A 14,419-nucleotide genomic window follows, 5' to 3' on the forward strand; every position below is an offset into this window, starting at 1 on the left:
TGAAATGATTGTGTTGGTCTTCCCTCAAACATCCATTTGCCCACCTCCTTGGGGTTACTGATTATAATAATTTAGAGTACACCCTTCCATACTTTTGAAGGGTTTATACAAACACATACACATGTGGGTTTATTTTTCTTTGACTGAGTTTTCAGTTTTTTGTTTTTATTTTAACAAAGACAGTATTATATTTTTGTCTATTATTTCACAATTTATTTAACTTAAAAAAGTCATGGGTACTTTGCTAATCCCCACATACAGATATATTTAGGTTTTTTATTCTGTATTTTTTTTTTTTTAGGTATATCATTTTACATAGTGTGGGAGTACCATGATTTCTCTATTGATTAGGAGCTGGTTTCAGTAGTTGCTACTACAAGGACTTGTGCTTTTATTTCACTCATAGGATGATTTTTTCCAAAGAAAAAGTTTAAATAGTTCATACTACTATTGAAAGTATACAAGACTGCCTATTTCCCAGATGCTAGTCAGCATAGGATGTTATTTTTCAAGTTTGGAGGGCAAAAAACATTATCTCCCTTTAATACACATTTCCAGAACTAGGGTAGGGTGTCTTGAAACTACTATAAATGGCAAGACTGACAGCTGTTCACTGCGCCACACAGAAGATGCCAACTTTGAAAGACAGGAAGCCAATCAAGGTCTTCTAAACAACTTTTCAAAAAAGTTTGTATATGGGTCTAATTAATAAGCAAGATTTAAATTCAAATCCAGCAAACATCTGTTAAGCTCCAAGTACATTCCAAGCCTTTCATTAGGCTCTTGTACATACATAATTTCAAACTAAACAAGCCCATCAATAAATATTAAATATAGATAGATTTACCACTTTCTCAGAAATAGAATAAAATCTATGGGAAAGGAGACATTTTCTAGCATCCTCCTGTAGTATTTTGATAGGTACTTCAAAGGCAGAAAAGTTTGAATGCTCAGATCGCTGTATATTTTGTAGTTTTCATTGTTCTTTCCAGTGTGTCTTGAAGTTTAGAGTTAATTATTTATAGAGTACCTGGTATAATACTTTGAAATGTATATTATACTATATGGGCAAATTAAGGAAGTTTCAAAGGTAATTTTAGTTATATTAGGTTTGTCGCTTTTGCTCTTTTAGAATTTAACACCAAGTTTAAGAGATAGCTTCACTGGACTTCTATTTACTGGCTTTTTAAAGCCTGAATAATTTTCCTCCGTGTGTGTGTGTGTGTGTGTGTGTGTGTGTGTGTGTGTGTTTATCACATTTTCTTTATCCATTCACACGATGACAAACATTTATGTTGTTTCTGTATCTTGGCTATTGTGAATAATACTGTAATGAACATGGGAATACAGATCTCTCTCCAAGATACTGATTTCATTTCCTTTGAATAGATACCTGCCTTTCCCCTCTTGCTCTCCATGTCTTGTCTTCCTACACAGTCTTCCTGGGCCATTTTATTAGCCTTTATATCTTTCTTGTCCGTTATCACATTCTATATCAAATGTCATATTTGCCACTTTAGATTGTAAACTTTTAAAATCAGAGAATAGAGTGTTTAAGAATCAAATTGAACACAAATTGTGACAGAGACAATGAAAAGAGAAAGATGTCTTTAAGGAAATACGATCTGGCTGAGTAGATACACACATGGGGGTAAAAAACAAAGTTGGCTACTCATAGGCAGTTTATTTCCTCTCTTTTTCTATGACCATGGGTGGCATCTGATCTGTTTTGGGAACTTCTGTGCCAAAGAAAACTAAGTATACCATCAGAAACCTTTTTTAGTATTTAGTGATATAGGCTGCCATTACCAACTAATCAAAATTGGCTCTTATAAAGAAACCCTATCCACTCAAGAGCTGTAATTAAAGACAGACTGTACTATAATGGAATCATTTAGTCATTGGGACAGCAGGAAAGAAAGACCAATTTATTATGTGAGAAAAATCTGAGGTGCCTTCAGAGACATGACAATGGAGTAGGGTGTGAAAATATGGGTAGGACTTTGACTAGTGAAGATTTGAAAGAAGGGAAGATGGGAAAATCAGTGAGAGCCCAAGGTGAATAGTCACCAGAGGGTACATCACTAAACTGTGTGAGAAAGAAGGTGTAAAGGAAGGCTGATGTGCATTGACTCCAGGCTGACAGGAGTTTCAACCCATGGGCAACATGAAACCATCCCAGGTTTTGAAGAGAGGAAGCACTATAACCAATCCTCATTTAACAAACATTTATTGCCTATATGCTCTGGAGTAAGTGCTTAGATCAGAAATAATCAAAACCAGGCCTTTTCTCTCCATAGGATAGAAAAGAGAAGAAAACTCCTGTCGATATAGACATTATTTAACAGGTTTTATAACAGTCCAGTTTAAGTCACAAGGGCCTGATCTGGTCAGTGGTAATGGAAATAAAAGTAAATTTGAGAGATATTGAAGAGATTCAATCAACTGAATTTGTCAACTGACAAGATGTGGGAGATATGGGAAATGGATGGATGAGTCACACGGAAGTCTGAGCCGAACCCCTGAGAGAATGGTGTGCCAGCAGTGTGGGATGAGAAGCTTCAAGCCACCATGGTGTCAGCTTCCAAGGATACCTCCAACTCCCTGAAAGAAGGTGGTCAAGAACTTAAGCAGATCTAGAGAGTCATCTCTCCTCAGGCTCACTGAGATGGTTCCAAAAAGAAAATTGGTAGGCCGATTATATACAGACATACTAGAAATATAATTGTTTATTGTAAAGTATCTTAAGTCATGGAATGTTAAAAGGTATTAGGAAAGATGTATCCGAAGTGTTAGGTACATATACAGCTCTAAAACAGTCATTTTAAAAACCTTTTTTTTTTTTCAAATTTAAGATTTCTATAGTGACTATTATAGGAACTTCAAATATATTCTTCCCTTCCCTAAACTGTCATGCTCCACACTTAGTTGCTATTTTTAAACTACTTTATTGAGGTATGATTGGATGTAGAAAAAGCTATACATATTCAATAAACAACTTGAAATCATCACCACCATCAAGGCTACAAACCCAGCACCTCCAAAAGTTTTCTCCCACCTCCTTTATTATTATTATTACCATTATTGTTATGGTTTGTGGTAAGAATACTTAATTGAAGATCTACCCTCTTAGACAATTTTAAGTATACAATACAGTATTATTAGCCAAAGGCATTATGCTGTACAGCAGATCTCCAGAATTTATTCATCCTGTATAACTGAAACTTTGTACCCTTTGACCATTCGTCCCCATTTCCCCCCCCCTCCTAGGCCCTGGAAATCACCATTCTCTGCTTTTATAAGTTTGACTGTTTTAGATTCTACATGTAAGTGAGATCATTCAGTATTTGTCTTTCTATGTTTGGCTTATTTCACTTAGCATAATGTTGTCCAGGTTCCCACATATTATCATACATGGATGATTTTCCTTCATTGCTTTTAAGGCAGGATGTTATTCTATTATATCTATTATATGTATACAAAAATTTTCCTTTATCCATTCACCCATCAATGGAAATTTAAATTGGACATATCTTGGTTATTATGAATACTATAATAGACATGGGAATGTGGTTATCTCTTTGAGATCTTGACTTAAATTCCTTTGCATAAATCCCGAGGAGTGGGATTGCTGGATCATGTGGAACCACAAAGGACCCCACAGAGTCAAAACAACCTTGAGAAAGAACAAATATGGAGGCATCACACTTCTTGATTTCAAACTATACTACAAAGCTACACTGATCAAAACAGTAAGGTACAGGCATAAAAATAGACACATAAATCAATGGAACAAAATAAAAGGCCCAGAAAGAAATCCACACATCAGAGAAGAAACCCATGGTGAACTAACCTTCTGTAAAGGCACCAAAACCACAAAGTGGAGAAAATATAGCCTTTTTAGTACATGTTGCTGTTAAAAATGGATATCCACATGCAAAGGAATGAAATTAGACCCTCATCTTATGCCATATGTGAAAATCAGCTCAAAACAGATTCAAGACTTAATTATAAGACTTGAAGTTGTACAACTACCAGAAAAAAACACAGCATGAGAAAAAGCTCCTTGATATTAGTTTTGACAATGAATTTTTGGATATGACACCAAAAGCACAGGAAACAAAAGCAGGAATAGACTAGGGGGACAACATCAAATTAAAAATCTTTTGAAGAGCAAAAGTAGCAACCAACAAAATAAAGACAACCTATGGAATGGGAAAAATATTTATAAGCCATATACCTGATAAGGCATTAATATCCAGAATATATGAGGAACTCATACAACTCAATAGCAAAAAAACACACAAACTGATTAAAAGTTGAGCAAATAGCTGAACATACATTTGTCCAAAGAAGCCATACAAATGATCAACAAATATATGACAAGGTGCTCAACATCCCTATCAGTGAAACGCAAATCAAAACCATAATGAGATATCACAGTATGCATTTTAGGATGGCTATTATTTAAAAAAAAAAGTAATAAATACTGGTTAGAATAAATTCCCCCTTTGGTGGGAATGTAAAATAAATGGGTAGCTCAAAGTCTGAAATTCAGAGTCTAGGCACAGTTAGAGGATTACGGAGGTTTCTATGACAACACTCAATCAAAGTTTTGGGACTGTTGAAGCCAAAAAGTAGCTGCAGTGTTTGGAGTTGTAAATTTTAATAAAAGTCAGAACTTTATCAGGTCACTTATGGGAAAGTCAGAAAAAGAGTATGGAAGAGAGGGACTCTGAGAATTTGAAAGAAAGCATTTGGAAGGATTACCTCCAGAGCACACATATCTACTTCACCTAGCCACCATTTTAGCAGAAGACCTTCCTCTATGCTCCCGGCTTGCTTGAAGTGGGCCAGTACTATCCATGATGATGTCAAATTTCCTCATAACCAACCCGTTTCCCTCATTTTATACAGATTAATGGTTCTCAACCTTGAGGGCTTTGGCTAGGCACCCAGCAACTCTGGGGGTGGGACCCAGGTAGCAGTATTTTTTCTTACAGTCCTCAGACGATTTCAATAGGCAGCCTAGCTTGATCAATTGTGCTAATTATAAAAGCAAGTCTTTGAGAAGGCTTATGTACAAAGAATTTACAGACTATGAAAATGTATATCATAAAACACCTGTGAAATATGTTGAGGAATCAATATGAGGGTCCCTGTTACTTTGAGCTCTGCTGCTTAGGAGGCCTTTTAACTTCAGTGGAGAAAGCTTCCACCACAAGATATAATGGTGCTGATGGATAAAAAGTTGAGAGTGCCACCTTGCCCTTTTGAAGTTTTCATTATAGGCAAAAAATGGGGTTACTCTGTTAGCTGGGCTGGTTGATCATTATTATCAATAGGAAGTAGCAGTGCACAGGGAGGGAGAAGAATGTCTGCATTCTAGGAGATTTTCTTGAATGCTCCTAGTATTGGCATGCCCAGTGGCTTATAGATTGGCTAAGTCATTCCATATGTGTTTCATACACTCAGGCCCTGCTCAGTGCAGCTCCAACTTTGTCTATCAACAAAATCCACTTAAAGTTAAAACTTCATGAAAGCTTTTACATTTTCAACTTTTCAAATTTAACAACCTTGTCAAGGATATCAACAGGCATCATTGAGGATTTCTTAGTCATTACCAATTTCTACTTTGTCATCTCTCCTAGTTTCTATGACATTGAAAATATTTGCATAGTGAAATCTCCATCATATGGAAATCAAATATTTTTAAAACTTAATTCTCAAAAACATAACTCAAAAGCCACTGATATATTCCAAATTCAGGGAAGCTCCATGATTCACTTCACATGGGAACATTATGATTATTTGGAGATCAACTGATAAAACCACAGAGAATTTAGAAACCACAAAGAATGGGGAAAATTCATGGCAACAAATGGGCATAGCCCACTAGGTATGTCAGTCATAGTGTCTGACTAATCCACAGCCCACCCTGTGGGCGTCCCATAAGCTTATGCAACAGTTTATGTTTGATGTAAATTTTACTTTCTTGCCCCTTGTTCCTAGCTGATTAGACCTGCAGCTGGTTATCTGAACTGAGGACAGACAGGCTAGTCAGTGGATAGGTTGGTATTAACAAAGATGTTATTAGGCAAAGGTTGTTTGTTTCAAATTCAAAGAGAAGAAATAGAAGTGGCTGCTAAGACCAAGGGGCCATGACAGAGAGAATGGAGAGGCCATGATGGTCCAAGTATAATCCCAAACCAAGAGAGTAGTGCTATAACTAAGCAGAAGCATGGGGTGGAAAAAATACATATAGTAAAAAGTAGAATGTCACTTTGTAGCAGGACATATAAAAAGACCAAATGACAGGGGCGCCTGGGTGGCGCAGTCGGTTAAGCATCCGACTTCAGCCAGGTCACGATCTCACGGTCCGTGAGTTCGAGCCCCGCGTCAGGCTCTGGGCTGATGGCTCAGAGCCTGGAGCCTGTTTCCGATTCTGTGTCTCCCTCTCTCTCTGCCCCACCCCCGTTCATGCTCTGTCTCTCTCTGTCCCAAAAATAAATAAACGCTGAAAAAATTTTTTTTTTAAAAAAGACCAAATGACCAAAGTGAAGTATGACAGTGTATGGGCAGGAGTATCTATGAATTACCACTGAAGACTTGGCTCTGGGACTTGAGAGCCAGTTACCCTGGGCTCTGTGCTCTTGGTTGGCTATGGTCTCTGATCACCTTCTTACCTCCTTCGGCTTTGTACGAGACAGGTGAACTGAGTCGTGGCACTTAAAACAGAATAGATTAAGAGCAACAAGAATGAGCAAAAGAAGCACAGAAACAAGGAAGCAGTCAGGTAACAGGGGAAATCCACGAGGACAGTAATATAGGAGAAAGTGAGCTGCCCAGAGAGGCTGTAGACAGACAGAAATTGTCGCATACCTCTGCTTCCTTCCTGTCTGTGCAGTGTTCACTGATGTTCACAAAGAGATGCCCCCGGGGTGCTAGCTCACCACCCTCAGGTCAAATAAGGTCAATGCTCTGCGGTTACAAAGTCAAGAAAACTTCATGTTTTTATTAATATCTTCAGCAAGAAATGGAGAAAAAGTCTTATGGCTACAGTAACCATATAATTTATCATTCAAACTGAGATACTTTGGAGAGTGAAAGGGAGTGCTCTTAATAATTATAGGGCAAAAACAGCCATAAAAAATCTCAGAGGAAGTGAAATACATGTTACAGTACTTAACAAGTTAGCCATGAGTTAACCAGAAAGATACGCTAAGCATAAAAGTCTGATCATCTGGTCATATCAAAGTTTTTCTACAGTTTCTTTTAGAACTGAATTACAACCCTGGGTTTAATTCTGGGATTTTCACTTTGCAATCGCCCAAACCAAACAACATGGGCCTATAAATTTCCAAGCCCGCTAAGAGTAGCAATATTTAACCACTGCTGAAAGAAGTAAAAAAAATCAGTCCTTCCAGAATGTCTTTTCCAGGACTCCCGCAACACTGATTACTTTCCCCTGACTCCTCCACTAAATAGACTTTTGTGGAGCCTCACTTTGTTATTGCAGATAACCTTTTCCACCCATACATACAGTACATAAAATATCCTGAGCAAAAGGAAAGCAAATAAGATTTTCTTTTCTCAATTCAAAAGAACAATTCCTTTTTGGAATCAGACCCTGTAACCTGCCTTTGTGTTAATCAGATGCAAACCCTGATGAGGTGGGGCAGGAGTGAGGTCAACTATTTAACTTGAGCCCAAAATACTTATCCCCTTGTGTCAGAAATTATTAAACTATAAGTAGTTATTTGAGGGCAGGAGGTGAGGAGACCTCTTATAAAACAGAAGAAAGATTACAGGAATCAAAACACAAAGATATGTACACAAGACCTAATTATACTATTTACTCTTGAGGTGGGGGAAAAGTTTTTTGGCCTCAATTTCTTCTTCTTTAAAAAAAAAGCCTGTGAGGGGCACCTGGGTGTCTCAGTAGGTTGAGCCTCCCACTGTTGATTTTGGCTTAGGTCATAATCCCAGGGTTTTGGGATTTGGCCCCGTTTGGGGCTCTAGGCTGAACGCTGAGCCTGCTTGAGATTCTCTTTTTTCTGCCTCTTTCCCCATTTGTACTCTCTCTCACTCTTTCTCAAAATGAATAAATATTAAAGAAAATAAGCCTGTGAAAACTAAAATAATGCAATTTATAGTGCTTTGTAAAGAATCAAATGATTTACAAATACAAAACAGATTCTTCCTGCTTTTTTTGAATTATAATATACATTGTGTATATACTACTGTTAGTGTTCATGGATAGCTAATGAGAGATTAGAAAGTGCATCATGCTTAGGGTGACTCCTCTGCTTTCAGTGCTACCATATCACTGAATGACTGTTATCTTCACTATTTCACCAAAATATTTGTCAGAACTGAGAGCATGATAGATATTATTCGTATTGACTCTTCTGAACTTTTGTCTTTTGGTGAGTTCCCAAGCATGCTCTTTTTTTCCCCCAGAGAAAATCAGGCTGCATTAAAGTACAGAGCTATCAGCAAAGAGAGCAACTCTGAGAAGGAAAGATTTGTCAGAAAAAAAGCATCACGTACAATAAATAACTTGTTTATTGATGTTATCTTCCTTGCCATGAGGCAAGGTATTAAGTAAGTATTTACCAATAAGTATTTTAATAGATCAGTTCTATGATTTCCAAAAGTGGGGGAATATGCATAGGAAAACATTTTGTTTCACAGGACTTGAATTTTTGAGATTCTAACAAACTCAAGAGAGAGAACTTGTGTAACAGATGTTATGCTTGATGGCAAACATTTGGGGTTTTGCTAATAAATACTTCTAGTCTTTCTGTGTTCACATCTATAAAACTGACTGCGTTGACCCATAGCCTCATAGCTTTTATGATGAACACAGCTTCTCATTAGACTTAAATACATATCTCTACTTCTTTTGGAACAATTCTATGGCTTTCTCTTTTTTCTTTTCTGTGAATCACAAGTGTTTTGTCTTTTATTTGGGTTTCTTTCTTTCTTTCTTTCTTTCTTTCTTTCTTTCTTTCTTTCTTTCTTTCTTTCTTTCAAGTTTCTGTATTATTTCTCTCAAAGTTAACTCCAGAAAAAAACAAAGAATCAAAGTAATATTTTAGTGTCTCTATCAGGTATCAATTTTGTGGGAATAGCCTATTAACCTTTATGGTAAAATTATATAGGAATCTTTCCAAACAATATTAAAGAGCTCCAGATAGCATGAACTCTACTACTCCCTTTATTTCAACACTTGATTTTCTTGGGACAAAAGCATGGAGATGGTAGTTTTCCTGAACAGGAAATTAACAAATTTTAGTAATTAATCTCCAACCCCACACTCCTCAAACATCCAAAGTTTAACTCATCCTCATTCAGCATTTCCCTCCCTCATTCATTCCTCCCTCTTTCTCTCCCTTCCTCCCACGCTTCTATTTTTTAATCTTTCTGGATACCCATAAAATAATTAATGTTATGGAGAATATAACTGTTTGATTATAGTCTTTGCCTTCAAAGACTATCATTAAAACAGTTTTGCATTTAAAGTCTGTGATGAAAATGGCTCTTTACCTCTTTTATCTTCCTCCCAAAATACACAACCTCTGCCTAACCGTAAGGAAAACACCAGACAAACCCAAATTGAAGGACATTCTGTAAAATATCTGACCAGTAACCTACTCAAAACCACCAAAGTCATCAAAAAAGGGAAAGCTTAAAAAATTGTCACAGCCATGAGAAGCCTAAGAGACATGGAAACTAAGTGAAATGTGGTATCCTGGATGAGATCCTGGAACAGAAAAGGGACCTTCAGTGAAAACTAAGGGTCTGAGTAAAGTATGGACTTTAGTTAATATTAATGTATTAAAACTGGTTCATTATTTGTGACAAGTGTACCAATTGATGTAATATGTACTAATTAGTGTAATATGTAAACAACAAGGGAAATTGGGTATGGGACACATGGAAACCATCTTTTCCATCTTCATAGCTTTTCTGTAAATCTAAAAATACTCTAGGGGCCCCTGGATGGCTCAGTTAAGCATCTGACTATTGATTTCAGCTCAGGTTGTGATCTCACCATCATGAGATCAAGCCCCAAATTAGGCTCTGCACTGAGCATAAAGCCTGCTTGGGATTCTCTCTCTCCCTCTCTCTTGCTCCTCCCTCACTGACGTGCATGTGCATGCACCCTCTCGCTCCTCTCAACATAAACATTTTTTTAAAAGTAATATTTAGAGCCTACCTTTGTACTCTTAAAATGACAGTCTAATTACAGATAAGAACATAAACTAGATGGTATTAGTATCCAGTTGAGACTGTGAGACACATTCACAAAGGAAGTGCTTCAAAGGAAAGAGGTCTGAGAAGTTGTAGGAAGCCTTTTGTCAGGAATAACTATGGGCATTTCTCAGTTTTCACACATCTTCAGAACCTTTCATCCATGAATTGCAATGCTCTCATCTGAGCATGATTTTCTGAGGAAAGTGTGTCATTCTCAATTATTTTTATAGTGGGAGTGAGGGGCTATGAGCAGAGGCATGAATAATAAAAAAAATAAGAAATCAAAAATATATTTCCATTTCCTTTTGCAATATGCTTTTACATTTGTTTATGAAATTTCAAATTCTAAAATGTCACCACAGGAATGTTAATTTTATCTCCTCAGCACATAGTCTGTCCTAGAAAAGGAATTTTATGAGGGTTTTCCATACATAAATAAAATCTATTGGATTAATAAATATTAAAGCAGGATCTGCTATGGATAAATAGTGGATTCTAGAAATGATCAAGAGTTGGCTGCAGTAATGAAGTAAATACAATGAAAATAAATGCTTAGTTTAAATTATTCAATTAACTGATATTCTTTAAGTGTTCCAAAGATATAGTTAGAACAAAGTGAATAACAGCTTAAGTGTTCTCAGTACTAATTGCAAAAAAGACATCTAAACTGCCAAAACTTGAGTGATATCATATGAATAGATAATGATGCTAGGTGTCACTTTGAATTTTTTAAAACTTCCTTATAGCTTAGCATTAAATTGAAAATCCAAAATGGTCAAATGTTTTTCATTAATAGGTATTCAGTGTAAGGAAGCTTTGATTTATTCCAGAAACATATACTATTCATCTTGGCAAGCAGGTGTGTGTGTGTGTGTGTGTGTGTGTGTGTGTGTGTACACGTGCTTCCTGAAATTACTCTTCCTCTAACAGAAATTTTAACAAGTTTTTGGGTGGTAATGTGTTCCCTGTATCCATCTAGGAACACAGATAGCTTCCTGCCTGTGCAGTAGACAGTCCTTTCTGGGGTGGCTGGATAACAGTGATCACAATGCTGCATGCACTGATTACCTTCCAAGCACGTAATCCAAGCAGGTACTTTTCTCCCAACAGCTCACAATTTCCTCTTGATAACCAGTGTGGTTGTAGGCAACTAACTTGGCCCTCATCTTAAGGGTGGAGAATGTCACAAAGGTGAGGCCAATCAAATGCCCTGACTACCATGACTGGTTCAGAGTTAGGAATGTGACTGAAGCTCATCCAATCAAGGGTAAATCTTTGGTCTTGGTTGAGAATGCTGAAATAGGTTAAATCATTCCTCCTGGATGAGAATGAGGAAACATGGAGTAGCTGCGGGAATGGCTGGCAGCCACCTTGGGTTCCTGAATGGGTTTATCTGGGATAAAGTTAATAATGGGGAAGGCTAGGTGGATCGACAGAAATACACTAAATTCTCATGAATTGATTAAACCACTGAGTTAACCTCTAGATTTTCCAGTTATATAAACCAATAAATTCCCTTTACAATTATAGTCCATTTGAGTTGTGTTTTTTTGTTATTTGCAACCCAAAGTATTTCAACTGATGACATAGTTAGCACGGATGCAGCACAAACATTGTCTCATTTATTGTGCACAAAACTCTAAGGAATAATTTACTCTTATTATCCTAGTAATACAGGTATGGGGATTGAGGATCAGAGAAATCGAATTACTTGCTTCAGCTAGAAAATGCTAGAAGTAGGATTCAAACTCTCCAGTACCCACAGCCCATGCTCTCAACCACTACACAGACACTTCCCAGATTAAAAAAAAAATCAGAAAGTAAATTAGACATTTGAGACTACACAGCAATTCTAGCTGCTCAGACCTTAATTATATTATTTTCCTTAACTAACAGATTCAGGGTCATTCTCATGGAAAAAAAATATTTTTCTCTGCCTTCTATAATTTGTAGAGCATTTGTTTGTTTCTAATCAAACCTTTTTGGTGTCATTAACTAGACTAAGTAGCCAGATACTATTTCAGGGTAAGGGTCTTATTCAGTGTATATACAACTTTATAATTAGTAAATAGAATACAATCACACATATCGCCTTTATATCAGTTCATGTTGTATAGAAATTATACATACCTTTCTCCATCTAAAAGGTGCAGAAAACATCTTCCCCAATGAAGTAGAATATATAATTATAGAATTATTTTTAGATTCCAAAGATGAAAATGCACCCCTTCATTTTGCAAATAAAATGTTGCTCATTTCTTTTTTTAAACTCTTTTATATCTCCATGCCTTCAGCTGAATCTGTCCTCTTTCTCATAGTTGAAAAGGCTACCCGTGGAGCACACTATCTCACTTTCTACCAAAGTGCTAGTTCAAATTGTGAAAGCCTGAAGACCTCACGTATTATCTAGGGTTCTGAATCTCACTGCCTCATCAACTGAGATATTAGACCAGGTACTTTTGTTGGTTCACTGCAGGACTTTGAGAAGTTCCCAGTTATCAATAATTGGCATACTTACACTTATTTTCACAGCCAGTGGCCTGTTTCTCAGTACCACCCAGAAAGAGTTTGTTTATACAACCAGATCAAATAGGTATAAGGTCTATTTATAAAGCCAATAAATGCATTGCTCAGTGTATTGGATATGCACTGGTCAAAGGGTAAAACATGTGGCAATTCAAACTGCTTCATATGAAACTGTTAGTTCTGAACAGTAAGCAAATATAAATGGTATCATGTTACCAGAAAACACTGGAAGATCCAGAAATCTGCTGCCTACTTGGGGTCCTCATTAATGGATGGTGATAGGTGAGAAAAAATAGAGTTAAAAAAGAATAGCCCCACACACCATCCTCTTGTTAAAGACAAACAAGAGTGTATACATGTAGTTGAGAACATTGCATGTAGTGCCATTTCTTTAAAACATACCCACTGATTGGCTACTCCAAATGGAACTTAAAAGTAAAAGTAAAAAGTAAAACTTTCCATCTCCCATTCAAACTCCTGCTTCTCCACAATTGTAACTACTAGTTAACATTTTCTTGAGTATCCTCCAAAAAAGAAAAGTTGGCACATACCTTGAAAAGATACAGATATAGGAATGAATATATTGCATGCATTATTGTGTACTTTACTTTTCTCATATAGTACATCCTAATAATCTTTTGATGTCAGCACATTCAGATCTACCTCATCCTTTCTAAGAGATGAACAGAACTCTATTAAATGTGTATACCAAAATTTATTTGATCAGCTTTTTGTTGATGGATCCTTAGGTTTCTAGGTCCTCTTCCCCCCACTTTCCTCCACACAGAGCTGCAATGAATGTCACCTTATGCAAACTGTGGTGTACACGTTTCTGAGTATCTAATGGGTGAATTCGTACCAATAGAATTGCTAGATAGAAGTGTTTTGTTTTTAATTTTGAGAGATGTTGTCAAATCACCAATCTTCCAAAAACAACCCACAAAAGTGCATTTCCACTAAAGGTGATTGAGAGTTTCCCATTTTTCCACTCCCAAAATAGGTATTCTCAGATAATTCAAATAAGCCAGTCTTCTACAGAAGCTCACATTTAAAGATTCACAGTGCAAAAGGTAAACAAGAAATTTTATTATTTACTTGCATTTCTCCAAAATTTTTAAATTTAACCTATTTAACTTATAGCCTATTTTAACTCTTCCCAAAATTGCATTCTTCCCCCTCCAAAACTCCTCAGCATGGATCTGCCCCCAGATTCTCCTGTACTTTCCACTAATACCAGCATTCTCCTCTACACCAGCCAGCGTGGTTTCCCCTTTCTTGAGACCTGTGTCCCTTTTCCCATCCCTACCCAGACTTCTAATGCCTTGATGTTATCATTCTACTTAGCCCTTTTCCTTCTTTCCTCTGAAGTTTGGAGATGAGGAAGAAACTGAGTGAAAATGCTTTGGATACTGGGCGGGAACACATGAACTCATACCTTCAACACTGCCTCTCATACAAATTATAAATTGTTTGCCACTCTGACAGATTAAAACAGGCACCTTCTTTTGTTTTGCATGCACTTAATTACTAGTAGACTGTCTTTCGTGTCTGTGAGCCATTTATACTTATTTTTTGTGAACTGACTGTTCATATCCTCAACCCACTTTTATTTTGAATTCTTTTTAATTGA

General features: G+C 36.7%; 1 protein-coding gene across 23 annotated transcripts in view; it reads right to left on the reverse strand.

Annotated features, from left to right (window-relative positions):
* Nucleotides 1-14,419, reverse strand: part of MCTP1 (multiple C2 and transmembrane domain containing 1) — a 520,292-nt gene that overhangs the window by 282,390 nt on the left and 223,483 nt on the right. The window contains exon 1 of one of the 23 annotated variants that reach the window (XM_045040209.1): nucleotides 6,883-6,964. The exons of the other annotated variants lie outside the window; for them this stretch is intronic. The gene's annotated coding sequence lies outside the window, so the exon portion shown is untranslated. Of the gene's footprint in view, nucleotides 1-6,882; nucleotides 6,965-14,419 lie in introns of those variants that run through there. 23 annotated transcript variants of the gene reach the window in all.

This window comes from Felis catus, chromosome A1 (assembly GCF_018350175.1).
Source record: "Felis catus isolate Fca126 chromosome A1, F.catus_Fca126_mat1.0, whole genome shotgun sequence".
NCBI lineage: Eukaryota > Metazoa > Chordata > Mammalia > Carnivora > Felidae > Felis > Felis catus.